General features: G+C 38.8%; 1 long non-coding RNA gene across 5 annotated transcripts in view; it reads left to right on the top strand.

Annotated features, from left to right (window-relative positions):
* LOC146766999 (uncharacterized) overlaps nt 1–17,812 on the top strand; it is a 68,877-nt gene that overhangs the window by 29,788 nt on the left and 21,277 nt on the right. The window contains exons 2-6 of one of the 5 annotated variants that reach the window (XR_014956392.1): nt 2,913–3,136; nt 5,531–5,575; nt 6,215–6,339; nt 7,188–7,232; nt 17,655–17,728. This is a non-coding gene — a long non-coding RNA (uncharacterized LOC146766999). Of the gene's footprint in view, nt 1–2,912; nt 3,137–5,530; nt 6,340–7,187; nt 7,233–17,654; nt 17,729–17,812 lie in introns of all 5 variants that reach the window. The other 4 variants (XR_014956393.1, XR_014956395.1, XR_014956396.1 and 1 more) reach the window with 4 other exon arrangements.

Below are 17,812 nucleotides of genomic sequence, written 5' to 3'. Positions count from 1 at the left end.
AATTTCAAAAGCATTACTGTAAAGTGTATTTGATGTGAAAATGGCTTTTTGCTCATATTCCAGTTATTGTGCCCATTAGATACTATATTGGTTTAAAAAAAGCACCCACGAGTGAATTGTAATGAATACATTAATTACTTCTCACCATCTTTCCTATTGCATTATATATCATTCTTCTTGGAGCATAGCATTAGCATTATTTTCTCGAGAATAACACTTTCTTCAATTCTGTGACATTTTAATTAAGAAATGAAAGAATAGTATTTATGCTTAGGCTGAAAAATGTAGGTTTATTCCTTCATATTAACTTCTGTAACTGAATTTAAGTACAAACATTTTTTACAAAATATTTGTAATAACCAGCAACATCAAATGCATATGAAGCCAGAATGAAGATTTAAGGGAAAGATTTTCAATGGCATATCCCAGTTAGCATTTCCTTTTCCTTTTGGAAATCTGTTCTGCTTAACTGGGGTAGAACAACCCATTTTAAGTTAATTCAGTGTTACTATATTAAGTAGAGCACTGAATGTTAATAGCTGAGCACTGGCAAACTGGGGAACCAAAGCAATTCTGATTTCTTTTCACTGATGTATCCAAAACTCTTGACCACATTTTGGGCTGGTCTGTAAGCATAGGTTAGCAGCTGTTTGCCATGATGTTTGAGGTGCTCATGCTGTGCTCGCAGCAGTGCAGACACCAAGTTGAGTGCAGGGGGCCAGTGAGGTGTCCTTCCCAGGAGCCAGGGCTGTCTGGGGACACCACCCAGGAGGGCTTATTCCTGGCCAGAGAAAGAAGCTTGCAGAGGGCCAGTTCCTGGTGATGAGGAGAGTCTGTGATAGGAGCTTGCCATGGCAGCAGGCTCTGGGGAGCTGCTAAGGTAGAGAGGGAGGTGAAGTGACAGAAAAGGCCTGGGACAGGCGGCATGAGAAGCTGATGAAAGCTGCCTAAGGGCTGTAGCAGGATCTTGGAGAAGCACATAGCCTTGGTTTGCTGACTTGATGCCATGCTGGGGGCATGCAGAAGACTGGGAGAGGGGCTTAAGGCCTGGGTAGATATGCAGAGCTGCCAAAGGTGTGAAAGTGCAGGATGGTGAATCCTCAGGAGCCAGCTGTGCCTTACACCAGGGGGCTGAGGGCAGCTGAGATGCCCACAGCTTTGCAGGAGCTGGTCACTGGGGTGGAAAGTCCCTTAAAAGCAATTTGGGTGGAATCTCTGAGTTATACTCAAGGAATAAGAATTGCCCTTTAGCTCAAAACTTAAATGTAAATTGTACATCAGTACTGTGTTTCACTTGGGCCTTTGTGGCAGGCATCAGATAGAGCTGCTCTTTTAAAAGTAGAAGGAAATGTATACATGTGAAAGATTTTGGTCTTTGTTATTAATTATTTAATAAGGACTGATGGAATGAACAACAACAACCAAAAAAAAAAGATTGCCTTTAAGTAGAGAACTTAGATATTTCCCTGGCAAAGCTTTAATATGCAGACATTGTTTTCATGAGAAAAATTATGGTCACAGCAGTGTTAACTAAAATGACCTTAGAAGGGAATGTGATTTCCCCTCCTTCCCCCAGTCCTCCAGCCCAGTAGATGTGCTGCCCATGGTGAGTTCTACTGAGTGGTGTGAGAATCTGCAGCACAGCCCCCTTCTCCTTTCAGATGTGGGTTGTCCTCCATGATTGCATCAGCAATGGGCTTAGTCTCTAGGAACAGCGTGCACCTGCACGATTTATTTCTCTATTTCTAATTTCATACTGCAAACTTCCTGGGTGCAGTTCCCAGACAGGGGTGGTTTGCCACAACCTCACTGGGGATGGATGCATCAAGGTAGTTGTGAAGAAGGCAAGAAAATGTGCTGTGCCCTTAGTTGGCAATGTGATGGAGAGCCAGTGCATGAGGAACCCTGTCAAACTTTTGCCCCAAATAAATCCCAGTGCACAAAGCAGCTGTGGAGAGATTGCACAGGGCAATGAGCCCAGAGCTGGCCTGGGGCTCATTGTGGGGTGACCACTGACCTGAGGCAGATGTTTTCTGGGGCTCCCTGCACATTGTGGCCATTTGCCTTAAGCAGCCATTTCCCCAAGGCTCCTCATGTGTCTGCCTGATGAGCCTCATGGGCAGAGGCCATTTCCTGGAGGTAGATGAGGTGCTGGTTTCAAACTTGAGGGTTGAAACAGCGTGTCCTGCAGGCTGTGACCTGGACATAGTGACAGGAAAACAGTGCTGCCCCTGTGACCTGGACATAGTGACAGGGAAACAGTGCTTCCCCCATCTGAGAACAGGAAACTGGTGACAGCCAAGAGACGACAAGAACAGCAAGAGGCAGCTCTGTGCTGCTCTCTGACACACCATATCTGCAAGAAGAAGGTAGCCCTTGAGGAACAGCCACAGGAAAGCAGTGACCTGGAGTGACTGATCTTGGGAAATCATGAAGCTTCATAGGGAGGGCTGTGTTGGTGGCTCTACTTCTTGTACTTTGAGGTCTATCTCTGCCAAAAGCTTCCACCAAAAATAGTAGTCATCTGAGCTACTGAATGCTCTAAGGGAAAAGAAGTACTCTAAAGTTTTTTCTGTTTTTTTTTTTCTAACTGGCTTGGGCTTAATTTCACAAATTACTGGAGAATCAAGAGGATTTCCAGAGGATCACCTCATAATAGTAAAATAATGATATCATTTGCAAAAGAATGGAAAGTAAAGCCATTGAGAATATAATATTCCAAATTAAACACAGCTTTAGAAAAAGCACTGAACAATGGTTTGGAAATACTGGTTTTTACAAATAGATCTTGTGATTCTTGATCTATGAAGATAAACAGACTCTTAGTTGAATGGAGGTGCTGTATCATTGGTGCATGTTCTAATCCAAATTTTAATCACAAACAAAAGTTTATGCATCCTTATTTTGTTAAGACCTCTGATCCAGCAGTATGAAAACCCTTTGAATGGGCAAAGAGGAGGAAATCACTGAGAAGAGCAGAGAGAGTAAAGTATGGTGCTTCAAGAAGTAAGACTGCAGAGAAAGAGGAAAAGCACATGATCAGGAGGCTGTTGGAAGTCAAGAAGAAGATAGGAAGGGATAATAGCATAAGAAGAAACACAATGAACAGAAAACAAATGAGTGAAGAAAATGTCAGGTAAGGAATGGTGCTGGGTGTAGCATTGTCATGGGAGAGTCAAACTTGCTTGTGGTGTGTGGGAGATGAACATGGGTATCTTGAATACTCCCAAAAAAACCAAGTGCCATGTCAACCACAGTGCCTTTACTTGGACTGCCCTTGAAGGCTTTTCCCAAACAGGTGCAAAACCTAATGGTGCCTGGTTGCTTGGTTAATTTGCCTCACAAGTATTTGAAAGGCTGTATACTAAAGCTACATTTACTCTTCTGGGCAGTATTAAAGAATAACCCACCTGTTTGGACAATGGAACTTGCTATTCCTTGCCTGGAATAAAATTTTGTTTGTAAACATCTGTGAAATCTGAATGCTCTTGCAGTGCAAGTGCTGCCTCCCTACCATTTTCCAAGAGGAAGAGATGGAAAAACTCCCAGTGGGATGAGGGAAGATGGTGCACTGCTGCTCCCTGGGGAATACTTTAATGTTATTTTCTGGTAGTGCACTTGCTCTGGGTGGCACCTGCTTCTTCCATCTCCCCTGGAGAAGTCTGAAATGCAGTCGTTCCTTGCAGAATCTCAATAAATAATGTGAGCTGAAAACCAGGCAGGAAATAAACTCGTCTTTACTCTCAGACATATAGTCTTGTCTAATAGCTGGGGAGTATAATCTGAAGTCAGATGAGATTTTCAGAACAGCTCCTTAGTCAGACACTGTTTCTTTGTGTCAAAGTAATTTTTCTCTCTGGATTTACCTAACCTGGTGGATACCTCCAGGAGGTAAAAGAAATCCTTTTAAATCATGACAGCCATAATCATACAATTGAACATTCTTTTATACAGTAGATGTTGCAAATGCTGTGATGAAAAGAGGCATTTCTTCTTTACAATAAGCTCCCAAGTCAAGTTCTGTTACCAGGTTGTTATTAATATTAGGTCTGGCTTACTGGTGTGCATTTGTGGAGAAAAACCAAGGCAGAAAAATAAGAATTCTGTGATGATTGACTGAATTGAGATAGTTTTGGTCTTGGCTATCATAAAAGGGAATATCTGGAGTGGGAGTATGCAAAAGTGGACATTGTTTATAATTAAAGAAAATTGAGCACTGGGAGACTGTGGTAGTTTTGCAGTGTATTCTTCTGTAGCAGGTTTTAAATATTCCTTGTTATAAGTTTGTAATGGTTCATTCTATGTACCCCAGTTGGCTTCTCTATGGTTCAGTCCTGAGTTGTTTACCCCAAGATTCTCCCACCATACACCTGTCAATCTCCTTGTATCTCCTTTGTTCCCTTCTGGAATGTTCCCTGTCCTTCATCCCCTCCTTGAAGCAAGATTGGGGTGCAGGGTTTGCTCCTTCCCCTTGCTGGCTTCTGTTGGATAACTCTTACCCTGCACTCCTCCCCAATGCCTTCCTATTGGTAAAATGTTGTGTCCTGCCCTTATTCCTGCCTCTCCTTAATAGCAGCTTTCTGCCCCCAATTATCGTCATTTGTCCCTGAATCCTCTGGGGAATAAAACTTCCCTGGGATGCCAACAAGTGCCCCCTCCATTCCTGTGCCTTGGTTCCTGGTTCTGTGCTGCTGCTGTGTCGCCCACGCCGCAGCCGTCGCTGCAGGAGCTGCGAGCCCCTGTGTGCAGCGCCAGCCAGGGGAGCTCAGTGCAGATCTGGGGCAGCGCCTCCGTGCCTGCACACCGGGCTGGGGAACGAGCTGCCTGGAGAACATCTCCTGGGACCAGATACAGGAGACCCCTTTGTGGTATAAGTCTGAGTATATTGTAGTAAATAATATGATTATTATTTTTGTCATAGACTTCACCTGTTCTACACATTCTGAATTTTCAATTTTAGACTTCATCTGCAATGCTCAGTTTGAAGAAGCTGAATGTACTTCTATCTATCTATCTATCTATCTATCTATCTATCTATCTATCTAATCTATCATCTATCAGAATATAACTATTCTGTGCTGTGGATTGGTGGTTTGAAGACCATTGAGAAACTGTTACAGTGGAGTTAAGGAGACAGAAAAGATTTTTATTTAGTTCAAACCCCAATTTTGTGTGAGTTTTTCTAATTGCCCACAACTGCCCACAGTTTTTCTAATTGCCTACAATTGCCCACAATTGTAGAGATGACATAAACAAGAAAGCTGATGTTACTGGCTGTAAACTGCTGGAATTGCTTCTCATGTCAAGGTCTATAGATCAATTTTCCAGCCTCCTTGGAATACAGGGCATGGTTTCACCTAGTGATCTTTCATCCTTAACAGAAAGGCATCCAATAATTTGAAGATATTAGAAACAGGAAACATGTTATATCTTTTCTTATTTCAGCAGTATGTAATTCTTACTATTAAAAGCTTTGTCTAATTTCAATTTGTCTTACTTTTTTTTTTTTTTTTTTTTTTTTTGTCATTAGGTCTTGTTAGACTTACTCTGCAGGATTTAAGAACCATGATTACAGGTATTTTCTCCTTAAAAATTTAACCAAGGCAGCTTTTTTAGTCTATTCTTTGTCTTTTGATATGATTAAAAAACCTATTCTTTCTCAATTTTTCAGTGTCCTTAAAACATCTGAAGTTCTATGTGCAGTATTTGTTATGGGTTTCAGCAGTGCTTCAGAGGTCAGCAGAAGCACTTCCTGATCTCGCTGCTTCTCTGCTGTGCAGTCAAGGATTACACTGTGCTGATATTAGAGTTGCTGCTGTGCAAGGCAAGGGCCCCCATTTTGTAATTCATAGCTTTATAACTTTGCATTGGGATGCATTACAGCTTTTGGGGGCTTTTGTATAAGCTCAGTTTATCAACCATATGGTGCATTCTGATTGACTACCCTCTCCTCTTTGTTGTTTATGGCTTTTACTCTGTTTGCTTTTAATTTTATTTGTGGGGATGCAATATTTACCTCCAAACTGGAAGTACTGTATAATCAGTGGGACTGACTCCTCTTGTGTCATGATGTCTAACAAATATTTTTAGTATTTATTTTATTCTTATGTTACTTAAATAAATTAGTCTGTTTTTAATCCATTAAATTAAATCCATACTTAGGGCCATAAAAACCTTAAAAAAATTTGAGCATTTCTGCTTTTGTCTTTATCAGCCAAACTTGTAATCCCATCAAAGAATGAAGAATCTTTGGCTCTGCAGGAACTGTTCATGGAAAACAGGCTACAGAGACATTGTGAACAGCTGTTTGGCTTGGGAATTAAAACATTGGGTAATACTGTAAGTAAAACAGGCTTTAAACGCTTTAAATATTTTCAGTCCTTTAGTGTTTTCAGATATCTGTACAGGTTAATCTTGGCATCCTTTCTAAGTGTACATGTAGTTTATGGAAATTTGCATGATGCTTTGGCCAGCTTCACACATCTGGGCCTTTTGATCAAACTCTTATTCAGACATTGTGCTTAAGAGTGGATTTTGGCACCACCTTGACCTACTTTCAGTAAATTTATTTTCCCCACCCCCAGGCAAAAATGTGACAACTTTGCCTTTTTAACTGTGTTTAAATAAACACAGTTTGTCTGCATTGCTGTTCATTCCTCAGGATGCTGAAAAGAGCATAGAGTGAATTTGTTTTTCTGTGTAAATATTTTTTTACCCATTAAACACCTGAAGGCTCAAACTGACCTACATTTGCATTTTACTTTCTTGGGTTTTTTTAGTCTTGTAAGTGTATCCTTACAGAATGTATTTGAAAGAATTGAGAGCTTCTTCTATGAAACAAGTTAACTAGTTGTTTGTTGTTAAGTCCACATATATAAAACCACCCCAAAAGCCCCCATTCCTGCGTTTTGCAACACAAAGGAATTTGTGTTGGAGGCTGATAGCATGGTCATAAGCTCGCTTTTTTCTTACTTGCATGTTTATTTGATATTAAGGTAAAATAACATGAATTCTTTCTAAATCTCCCTACCTCAGCAATTAGTGGAGACTTAAGGTTTCAATAGAAAACAATGCATGGGAAGTGAGTATGTACAGACAATACAAGAGCAATGTCAGAGTAATAACAACTTTGTTGATTTCTTTGCTCATTTTTGTTCACGTGATTTATTGACGGATTCCCTTATCAGATGTGCCTTTTTCCTCGCTTGAATATGGCTTGTCTCTGTTCACTGGTAAGTAACTAGAGTTCTGCCATCAGTAGTTCTGTTGCCTATGGAATACTTTTTTCTGAGATGAAAGTGTGCTTCAGCTGTGTAGCTATCAAACAACCATCTGATCCATCCTCGCTGTGCAGAGGAAAACATCTATTTCCATTTCTTTTTACATGGATGACTTCTGTGGAAATTAAGTGGGCACACTACAGCTTCAGCATCAGTATAGAATGAAACAAAGTGAAAGTGGGAAAAGGAATTAGCATATGAGTTGATCCTATCTCATGTTTAGAAATGGAATAATTTTTATTCCTTCTTTATAAAAATCTTCTGCTAGAAAACTAAAATCATAGAGGGACTGTGCACTAATTGTATCAGTGGAAAAAGGTTCTTAGCTTTTAATACTAGAAATCAGGTCCAGATATGTGCACTTCCAAGCCCTATAGAAGGCTCTTTCTCCTTTATCATGAAGTCTCTAATTGTGATATAAAAGAGCAAAAATTTAGTCTTAAATATAACTATATGCATTTTGGAATGAGAGAAGAATAAGACATTCAGGTAAACACTAGCAATTTTGTATAAAATCAGACACAGAAGATTTAAGCATAATCTTTGATTCTTCAGAGTTCAAAGTGCTACAGTTCCTACCCAGCACAGCACTTTAAGCACATACATACCTCTAAGCATTTGCCTAGTTCTGCAGGGAACTGTGAGGAATACTCATGAATTTAAAGACCAAGAAGAGACAGAAATGGTTTGTCAGTGCAAGGATGGAAGGCTTGTAACTTTGCATTATCAAGCCTCTCTCTCTTTTTGTGTATTTTTCTTAAATTTTTAAATTTAGCTATTATAATGTAAACTTTGCTCTGTCTCAAGGGTTTTTATTTTTATTTATGTGTTTAATTTGATTAAAACCAAAAAAGATTATGGTTTTCTGTTGGAACTCAAAATGTCTCTCAGACATTTTTAGAGGTTCCAGGCCTTGGTCAGAAGCATTTTAGACCCTGGCAGGCAGCTGGAAACAGCTGTGATTTTGAGTTTGAGCCATGGAATGAGTTACCAACTTTGGAGGTGGAACAAGCAGTCGCAAAAGTTTAGATAGTATAGTAAAAGTAGTTACAAAACAGAGGGGAAATTTTTTAGTATTGTACAGGGGGGTTTTAGCACATGTACAGGGGGGTTTTTACTTTGTACATGGGGGTCAGAAGTTCTAAGATGGAGGAAAGTGGGCTGATCCTGTTCTTCCTCCTTCTTCTTCCTTACCTCCATGTTCTTGGTGATGTTGGCACTCACAGATTGGTTTAGAGTAGAAGAGCACTTTGTAATATAGGTAGTAGGTATTGGGGGAAAACTATAAACATATAATACGTAATATATCATATAAAAGATAGCAGCAGCCCTGGGCAGGGGGAGAGAAGAAGAAGACACAGATAGAGAGGATGTCAGGGTGTGTGTGTGCCTCTGCCCAGGCCACTGACCAAACAGCTGAAGCCCAAGAAGACAATCTGTTAGATAACTAACAATAAACTGCCTTGAGACTGAACAGCAAGAGCCTGCACAGTTTTTCTTTTGAAGCACGGGTTGGAGGAGAAATTTTACCACCAGATGAGACCCCAGAGCAAGCCCGGGGTTCTCACAGTTTTCTTTTGTAAACAAAGAGTAATGTTTTCTCCTGTGTATTTTTGCACTGCCTTTCCAGGCAGAGAGGCATACCAGGGGAATTGTTAGTGTATATGTTAGCTCTAAAACCTGCTCACATCCACTGATTTTTTAAAATGCATTTTAATATAATCCAGCTGTGGTTTTGACAACACTGCAGGAACAGTTGTGTCTCAATGATTACCTGACATTACCTGCTGGCTAGGCGAGTTCACTCAGAGCCCTGTTGACTCAACACTGCTGCCTACATATCCTCTGAGATAAAAGGGAAGGCCTGAGGAATGTAAGCTGGTCAGAAGTTGTGTGTAATTACCTCAAGGAGGTGTATCTTTCTGTAGTGATATCTTTTCCACCATACAGTGGTGCAGTGCAAAGAGGGATGCTCCAAACAGGACTGGTCTTCCCATAATGCAGAATGAGTTGTAGAAAAATTAGCCCAAGGTTACAAATCATGACTGCTGTAGTTGGGTCACAAGTTGCCATTTTAACTTTTGTGTTGGAAACTCTGTGCCTCTCCTGTCACACAGCTAGAAGGATTCTAACTGAAACCATTTTCATGCTCAGGTCTGCGTCTTCCTCAGTTCTAATGAGACCCTGCAATTAACTGCTGCTTTGTGGAGCTCTGTGGGTCAGACTATGGAAGAGTTGCCCTTGACAAGGATAGGTGGTATGGAAATGCCTCTTAGTCTAAAGAATAACACAGAAGGCAAATGTTTACCAGAAACTAATCATAAAATTCAAAATTCTATGATGTAATTGGTAAAAGAATGCAACTTAATGCACTCTTTTGGAATAGTCCAACAATGTGCAAAATACAGCACCTGCTTTTAATCCTTATGGCTTTTTCCATAAAGATTTATGTATTGACGCTTTATTGGTATTAGTGGGCAACCAAAAATCAGAGACTAGGCAGATGTGTGAATATACTGTCCTAAATGGTTGCTATTGAAAACTATGAGAAAACATCTTGTGACAGAAGACACATGACTAACACCATAGATGGTTTCAAGCATCAGCATTTTATTATTCCGCAGTACAACCTTTTATACCCTTTTCCCTTATGCAAAACACCTGTGTGCACTTTTACCCTTTTGTGATTGGTCACTACAAATCAGCATTCCGTGCTCCTTTTCCTTTAACAGTGGTCACCTGTTTTACACAGCTGCACCCCATTAGGAATAAGGTTCAGCCAGCCAGCAGCCCCATTCCTATTTATATCAATCTATTCTCCCACAATTTTCGATGGGGGAGACTCAGAAAAATACAGAAGTAAATTCTTACAGAAGTAAATAATTTTCACTGGTTTAAGCGCCACTGCTGATGATGGAGATGTTCTGATCCTCCTGCTTTCAGTCCTGTTTAGTAAGAGATGAGCAAGAATAAAAGTTGCAACATAAGACAAATATTAGTGGGCCATGGAGTTTGAGAAGAGTCCTGAGGAAGTGAAGCAATAGAAGAATTCAAGGTATAAATCAATAAATTACTTTGGGATTTGCAGAATGGTCTTCAGACCATTTGTCTGTGTACATTCTAGCTGTATCAGAGATTACAATGACAATATTTTATAATCCTGATTATTACCAGTGTAAAATAGATCCAGAAGCATAGATGATCATTGCATTGCTTTTTGTAAAGGGTTCTGGAAGATTTGTGAAAAATTATAGGCTGAAATTTGGAAAATGTTTTGAGTCAAAAATTCGAAGTCTTGTTTTGACCCCTGAAATAAGTACATTATTTTAGGTAAGATTAAAAAGGGAGCAAAGAGATCAGAACACACTGTGAGTTTTGTTCAGTGTAACTATTGCAGTCATATCAGCCTAAGACCACTGGACCTAGCAAAAGAATACAGACCCCCATGGATCCAGGCTTGTACTTGGAAAAGGGGAACTTACCCTTTAGGATCAGGTGTTTTTCCTTTCAACTTCTTTAAAATTCAAGATGTTTTATGATTATATGGCATGAATATTTTAAAGCAATTCTAAGAAGAAACACAAAGTCATGAATCATGTCCCAGCATGTGCTTAACTTAGCATATGTTTCCTTGAGGTTTCTTTATTGAAACATGAAAGAAAGGAGTAGTACTTCTGTGCGTATGCAATTCAGAAGGTTTAAAGTCTGTGTTTTTTGAAGTTAAAGTATAGAGCACTGTTTAGTAGACTCATCCTATGTAGTTGATATGCATACTTTTTTTAGGCAGGTGGTTTTTTTTTTGTTGTTTTGTGGGTTTTTCCTTCGGGTTTTTTGTTGTTGTTGTTTTGGTTTTGTTTTTGTTGTTGTTCCTTAACAAGTTTGTGAAAATTGAAATAGGCTGTTAGTGAGCCAAACAATAAAAACACATATGGACATCTATTGATAGCAGTCCCCATCATTTACTAAGTCACAAAGATATTAGAAATGCTCACAATATAACCTGAAGAGTTTTTTCCTGACCCTTTGCCATTTAGGTATTTCCCAGTCTTGTAGTAGATGTTCATTTCTCTTTCCCACATCTCTGTAGATTTCATTTTACTATTTTTTTTACTTTATTTTTGTAAATAACATAGTTCCCTTTATGTGCATAATGGAAGATTTTGACAGTTTCATTTATATTGAAATATTTCAGGAGGAAATTATTTAGTATAATGAGGTTTATGTTGTTAGGATCAAAACTGAGCATATACTTTTGATCTGTTTTGTAAGCAGCATTATGAAAATAATTTGCCCAAAATGTCAAAAACTAGTGTTGTAAGTGTTATATTTTCTTAAATCTGCGATGAAAATGAAAGAAGTTTCATTGGAAGGGAGAGTTAAGAATTCTACAACTTACAGCATCTTTTTGGTAGGTGGCATTTAGCTTTATCTAAAGGATTGTGATGTACCTAACAGGGAGAATAAAGGAAGCTCCAGGAGGGTGAAGGTGGTGTTGCCCAGAACTGTGCCAGGGTGGGGAGACTATGGCTCTGCTGGTCTGGGTTGTGCAGAGACAGCATCATGAGCACTTGTATGCAAGGTCAGGCTGACCTCTCTGGAGACACATGTAGCTTATGAGGTCCTGCTGCTCTTCAGGCAAGCTTAGAGCATAGTGTCAAAAAAGCTATTTTTTTTCTGCAGAATACTATCACAAATGCTTTCACTTTGGGCTCTTACTTTCTGCTGTATTGCCTGCAATGTGGAAAGGATTGAGATGGAAAGATCTTCCCTGAAGATGACCAGGGTAGTAAAATGAACCACTCTAGTGGGAAAAAAAAAGATTTTTTGCCTCTCTGGTTTTCCTGCTTCCTTGGTTTGGAAGGCAGAAGGCCTACCATGACTGACTGTTTGGTTCTTTGTTTTGCATCACTTGAATCAGTGAAAGTTCTTGTACTTTACATAGTAATGCTGAAAGGATCTGGAGAAAGTGTCCAATCTCAGGAAGTAAATGACAGAAAAAATGGTATGAAAAATCAGGCTGTATTATCTTTTTCTTTCCGTTTTTTCCTGTGGTCTTCAGGGAGCGAAGCAGTTACTGAGGAGTACTGGACAGTGAAACAAGGTTTTTTTTTTTGGTTGGGTGTCCCTCCTGCCTCTGCAAATGTATGTGTTACTTTGCCACTTGAGGTCTTCCATCTTCCTTTTAGGCATGCACAGAGGTTGTTTTTTTTTACCACTTAGCTGATTTATTTCAGTTAAAAAAAAACATGAAGAGGTATTTAGTCCTTTGCAGGCAGCTGCTGGTTGAGAGGGAGAATAATTTATTACCATGACTGGAGCATAAAGTAAATAATAATAACACTGGGATTTGTGCCTAGAGATCTGTGAAGGGACAGAGCCTTGAGGAAGCTGGGTGTTGCAGGATTTCTGAGAGAGACAGGACACAATTTATATTTAGAGTGAAAGTTGAGCTACCCCCAGTCTAGTTCTCAGATAAGGTCCTCGGCAAGGCCTTTGAAGCCTCTGACACAGTAAGAAATTAGTTTGTGGCATAGTTAGAAATTATGTTAAGGTGAACACAGTGTAATGAGCTTTCTGGGTGTGAATTAGTAACACCTTAAGACAAAGACCAACAATGTTTGCTTGCCAATGAGAGTGTGCTCACAATTTGTAAACTATATTGAAGTGTATATAAACGGCCATCTTATAAACAATAAAGGAGAAGGCGTGATTAACCATATTGGCTTGATCTGTGTTTGTCCTGTCCAGCATTCCCTATTTTATAAGAAGTCCCTTGCTTCTGCTGGGTATGGTCATTGTTGACCTAATGGAGAAAGCTAGCTCTGCCCTCGTGCTTGAGACTGTCTAACAGCAGTATCTTAGTGGCAGCATGAAAAAATGCTGTATTGAAATGGAACAGGAACAACTGGGTTGACAGCAATGTGTAAATCTGCTGTGGCTTTTAAGATGTATATAGAAGACTTGAAAGTAGATGATTGTAAGCAGGAATATACTTTGTTAGGGATTTAAATTATAGCGTGGCTCCCCCTCCCCAGCTTGCCAGTTGTGGTTCTGCAGCCTGGTACCTCTGCTGGGAGCAGTGTGCCCTCTGACAGCTGGGGTTGGGGTCCAACAGAGGGTAGCAGACTGATGGAGCAAACAGGAGTGGAGCACTGGATGGCAGTGATTCAGCAAAGGGACATATGCCCCTGACAGTAATTATATGCATCATCAAGTTCCTTGTAACAAAGATGAGTTCAAAACTCCCTCTGCTAACTCTCTTATTTGTCTTTTAAATTGTATTCACAATCTCTAGCTCTTGTCACTATTTGACTGGCCAAAACATTGTTATTAGAGGTCAAGGATTTTAATCAGGAGAAAGAACTAGCTATTTTAGAATCATTTGAGAGAGAAATTCTGCAATTTAAATAGGCAAAATTCTGTGGCTCTGAGAACTGATAAATACCTTCTTTAGAAGAGTGGTAAGGCTTAGAGAATTGAAAGGTGCAGGATAGGGATAGAGAAAGAAAAGAAAGGAGCATCCAGCTTGTAGATGCAGGAGAGAAATACAAAAAACTAGTCCACTGACACTCTGATGTGTGAATGTAACCTAATTTTTTGTCTTTACAATAAAAGTCAATTTGGTGCTTGTTATTTTGTTATGATAAATAAGTAAGCTTAAAGAAGAGAGGGAAATCTCTCTCTCACTTTTCCTCATAAAATACTAATACATCAGTATGATTTTAGAATGCTTTTGGCTTTCCCTTGGGGCTCTTTGCTTTATATACTGTAACTTAAGAAATTACTCACTTGTCATGTGTTATTTTTATTAAAATTTGATCTTGTGAAAACACTTAGATCTTGAATTTTACTGTAATACATCAACAATTTAGAAGTTATACAGTGAAAAAGAGTTGGTGGGATTTGGTTTAGAGATCTTGCCAAATAATGCTTTATTATCATGTTGTTTTTTTCTGCTAGCAAACTTAGTTGAAGGTGAAGTATACCCTTCCTCAGTGACAAAGATTTGGGGTTCTGGCTCTAAATGTCAATCTAAATCATAGGATGTGACCCAAAAACTTGTCATTTGCTTGTAATGGTAAAAGAATTCCATTTCATGTTGTCAACTTTTCATTATTCCCCGTGTCACAAAAATTGTTCACTTCAAATCTCCTGTGTTCTTCAACTGAATTAAATTGGCTGGTTTCTGGTTTGATGTAGTATTTGCTTTCTGGTTGCTGTTGTTGTCTTTCATCCTCTGAAGGAAGTTAAAGGGGAAATACAACTAAATGTGCTTTTCAGTAATGAGAGGGAGGAAAGTGTACTTCATATGAGAACAAAAAGCAATAGCAGGAAAAAGCAATTTCTCCCCATTTGAAGAAAGTAACCTCAAAGAAGTAAGTGGAATGTTTTCATTAAAAAGCAAGTAATCTGTAATCTGCAGAGCATCTGTCATCTTCCACTGCAGGGCTTTCATCAGTAGCATTCCTCACCTTATATTATTCTCTAAGCAAGAATTAACATATAATGAATTAATAACATTATTGTATGTTAAAGTGAGTTGTTGTGTCAGTCACTTGGGTATAAACACTGCCTGGCTTTGAGGAGAATGTAGTTGAGTTGCTTCTCTTGGAAGATTGATGCCCAAAGCAGCAATCTGTTGGAGAGCATGTTCATGATGTCTCACTAGGACAGTCTCACAGCCTTCACTAAGGGTGACAAATCAATCTTGACATATTGAGAGATAGTTCAAATGCAATGACAGCTGGGAAATACTAAGAATCTTTGAGAACATGACCTGTGAAGATTAAACAAATGGGGTTGGTTTCTGCTAAAGAGAAGGGGATGGAGGGGACTGAGGGGCAGCTTATCAATACTTAAGTGGTTGTTGGAGACAGAATTTGCTGTCTTACTGCTAGGCTGAGGGGAAAGCCATTGGACTTGTGGTGCTGCTCAGTTTGTTTCAGTTAGGAAATACCAAAATGCCTTCTTTTCAGTGGTAGATTTAAAAGGGTGTAAGGTTATCTGGGGAAGTTGTGTGAGTTAGGGGTTTGAGGAGCATGGCAGATGAGTAACTGGTGATGTCAACTTATTTGATACTGAATCAGTGACGGAGTCTCCAGAAGTCTTTTTCAGTACATTTTTCTATGATTCAGATTATATAAAACATAGATGGTGTAAAAATATAAATGGCAAAAAAGCCAGTTCTGACTGTTGTGAGGACTTTGATTTATTGCCTTCCTGCTCTCCCTTCATGGCATGAGTGCCCATGCTTAACATTAATGGGAGCCTTGCTACAGATACTGTACAAGAAATCCAGCTCAATGCAGTTGAGTATGTTCCGTTTCCCCCTTCTGTTTCCACTTCATGTATTTAGACAGGACAATTCTTTAAATATAGAGAATTTCAGTATTTCAAGCTTCACATCTTGCCTATTCAAAGTGATGAAGGAGCAAAAGAAGACCTTATTGCAGGTATGACATGCAAACAAAATTTACTATGCTTTAGCTGACAAGTACATGCAAAACCTGCCTTTTATTCTCATAATTTAGAAAATCTTTTCCCTTAGTAGTTCAGTGACTAGCTGTGGAAAGTAATGAAAAGATGTTTTTTCCTGATTAAAAAAACCAGGACACTTTCACTGAGTTTACCCTGAAGGCTTGTAGAAAGCAATAGGTCTAAGGAGGTAATGGAGACTTCAAACAAGTGTATAAAGATGTAAAGAGTTCCCTGTTTGTCTGAGAAATTAGACTTCTCTAATTTAAATATTTAAGACTACCTTTACTCTCATGACCTTGATTTTTAAATTTTGTAAGACAGAACCTGTCTTACAAGATTTCCACAAGTAAGTTCAAGCAATTTACATAGAAATGTCAAGGTAAAGCTTGCAATGGCTTTACCTTGGGGCCTCACATATGGTAAACAAAATACAATAGGAGTTAGGTAGTAAGATACAAGTGTTCATGAGCTCAAATACAGATTCCCTATCTCCCTAGTAAAAAGGTTTGTTTAAATTAATACATTTATTTATCATTACCTGGCATAAAATGACAGCTGTAGAATGTACTGAGAATTTAAGGTAACTTAGTTGGGCTGTTGTAAAGCAAATTAATATTGACAGTCTATTTTTACATGTAATTAAGCAGTAATAATGAAAGCTCAATGCTTTTCTTGGATTAATGATGACTTCCAAAATTAACAGTGTGAGGTAAAAGCAAGAACCATTAACCACAGGAAATTGTTAAGAATTCAAGTAATTAATTTTTTAAAATAAATGTTTAAATGCTCATTTTTCCTCTATTTACTGGGGGAAAATTGATATTCCTACATGCTAAATAGCTCAAGATTTAACCGTTTAATTCTAAGCAGCCAAATGAAGAGTAGGCTCTTGTTTCAGCCACAGTCACATCTGAGAACAAGCCTTGTAACTGTTTCTGGCACTATTACCTAAAGTTTCTACTTTTCACCACATGGATTTTAGGGTTCATCACTGGCACTTAGCCAAGACACTCTCACTTATGTAATTACTATCCTAGTAGGCAATAAAAGCAAAACTACCATGTGGTTTTTTCAGGATCAAGTCCTACACAGTCCTTAGTGCCTGGTAAAGGAACCACATCAGCACTTCCACTCTACGTGTGCTCAATGGGAGACACATTTCCAAAATAACTTTTTTCTTTTTTAAAACTCACCCTTCATTATTAATGTTTTCAGACCAAGTAGAGGACAGCAAAAAAATGTAGCAGAAACAGGCCATCTGCATCATTACTCCCAGGGAGCTGCAATAGAATTTACTTCACCTTCTAAAAATTATGTTCTTTGGGTACTGAGTTGAATCTGGCACTCACTGCAGTCAGTGGCATAAATACTATTGAGTTCTTTGGTGCAAAATCAAGATGAAAACTCTTCTATGGTATTCACATATCCTCTGAACAGAGAGAGACTTAACTTTCTCAGGATTTCTCCTGAGAGAAGCTGTGAGAGAAGCAGAGAAAAGAGAATCAAAACAATTCTTATCTCATTCACTGCTCTCTGTTTGTACCCATGTGGAATGTGGTATAGAGATTGTTTACCCAATGTAATTACTTAATTAAATTCTAATAATAATATTTTAGATTCATTAATGAATTAAATCCATGTATGTATCATGACTCAAAGAGAGAGTCACAAGTTTTCTAGTTAGTAGTTAGTAATAATTCTTATTAGTGTAATATAGTATAATATAGTTTAATAAAGTAACTAACTTTCTGAAATCATTGGAGTCAGAGCTCATTCTTCCCAAGTCAGGGATCTCAATACCAATACTCTTCCTTTTTCTCTTTTGTTCTTTCTTATAATATCACAAATCAATGTAATTCAGTTGAAATCAATGTAATGAGATGTTAACTCTTTCAGTACTTCAAACATCCCTTGAGTGAGAGAGAGGAACAAGTTGCAAGCATATAAAGGAGCAACATGAAGACATCAAGGTCAGTGAAAAAGAAGTCAGGTCCCAGATGGGAGTGCTGAAGAGATGCCTTAATCTTGGGGCTGAAATCCTCTTGTAATAGCTA

Source organism: Lonchura striata, chromosome 6, assembly GCF_050655825.1.
Source record: "Lonchura striata isolate lonStrDom1 chromosome 6, ASM5065582v1, whole genome shotgun sequence".
Taxonomy (NCBI): Eukaryota; Metazoa; Chordata; class Aves; order Passeriformes; family Estrildidae; genus Lonchura; species Lonchura striata.
The sequence above is the reverse complement of the archived record's forward strand: the minus strand, read 5'-3'. Positions and strand labels throughout refer to the sequence as shown.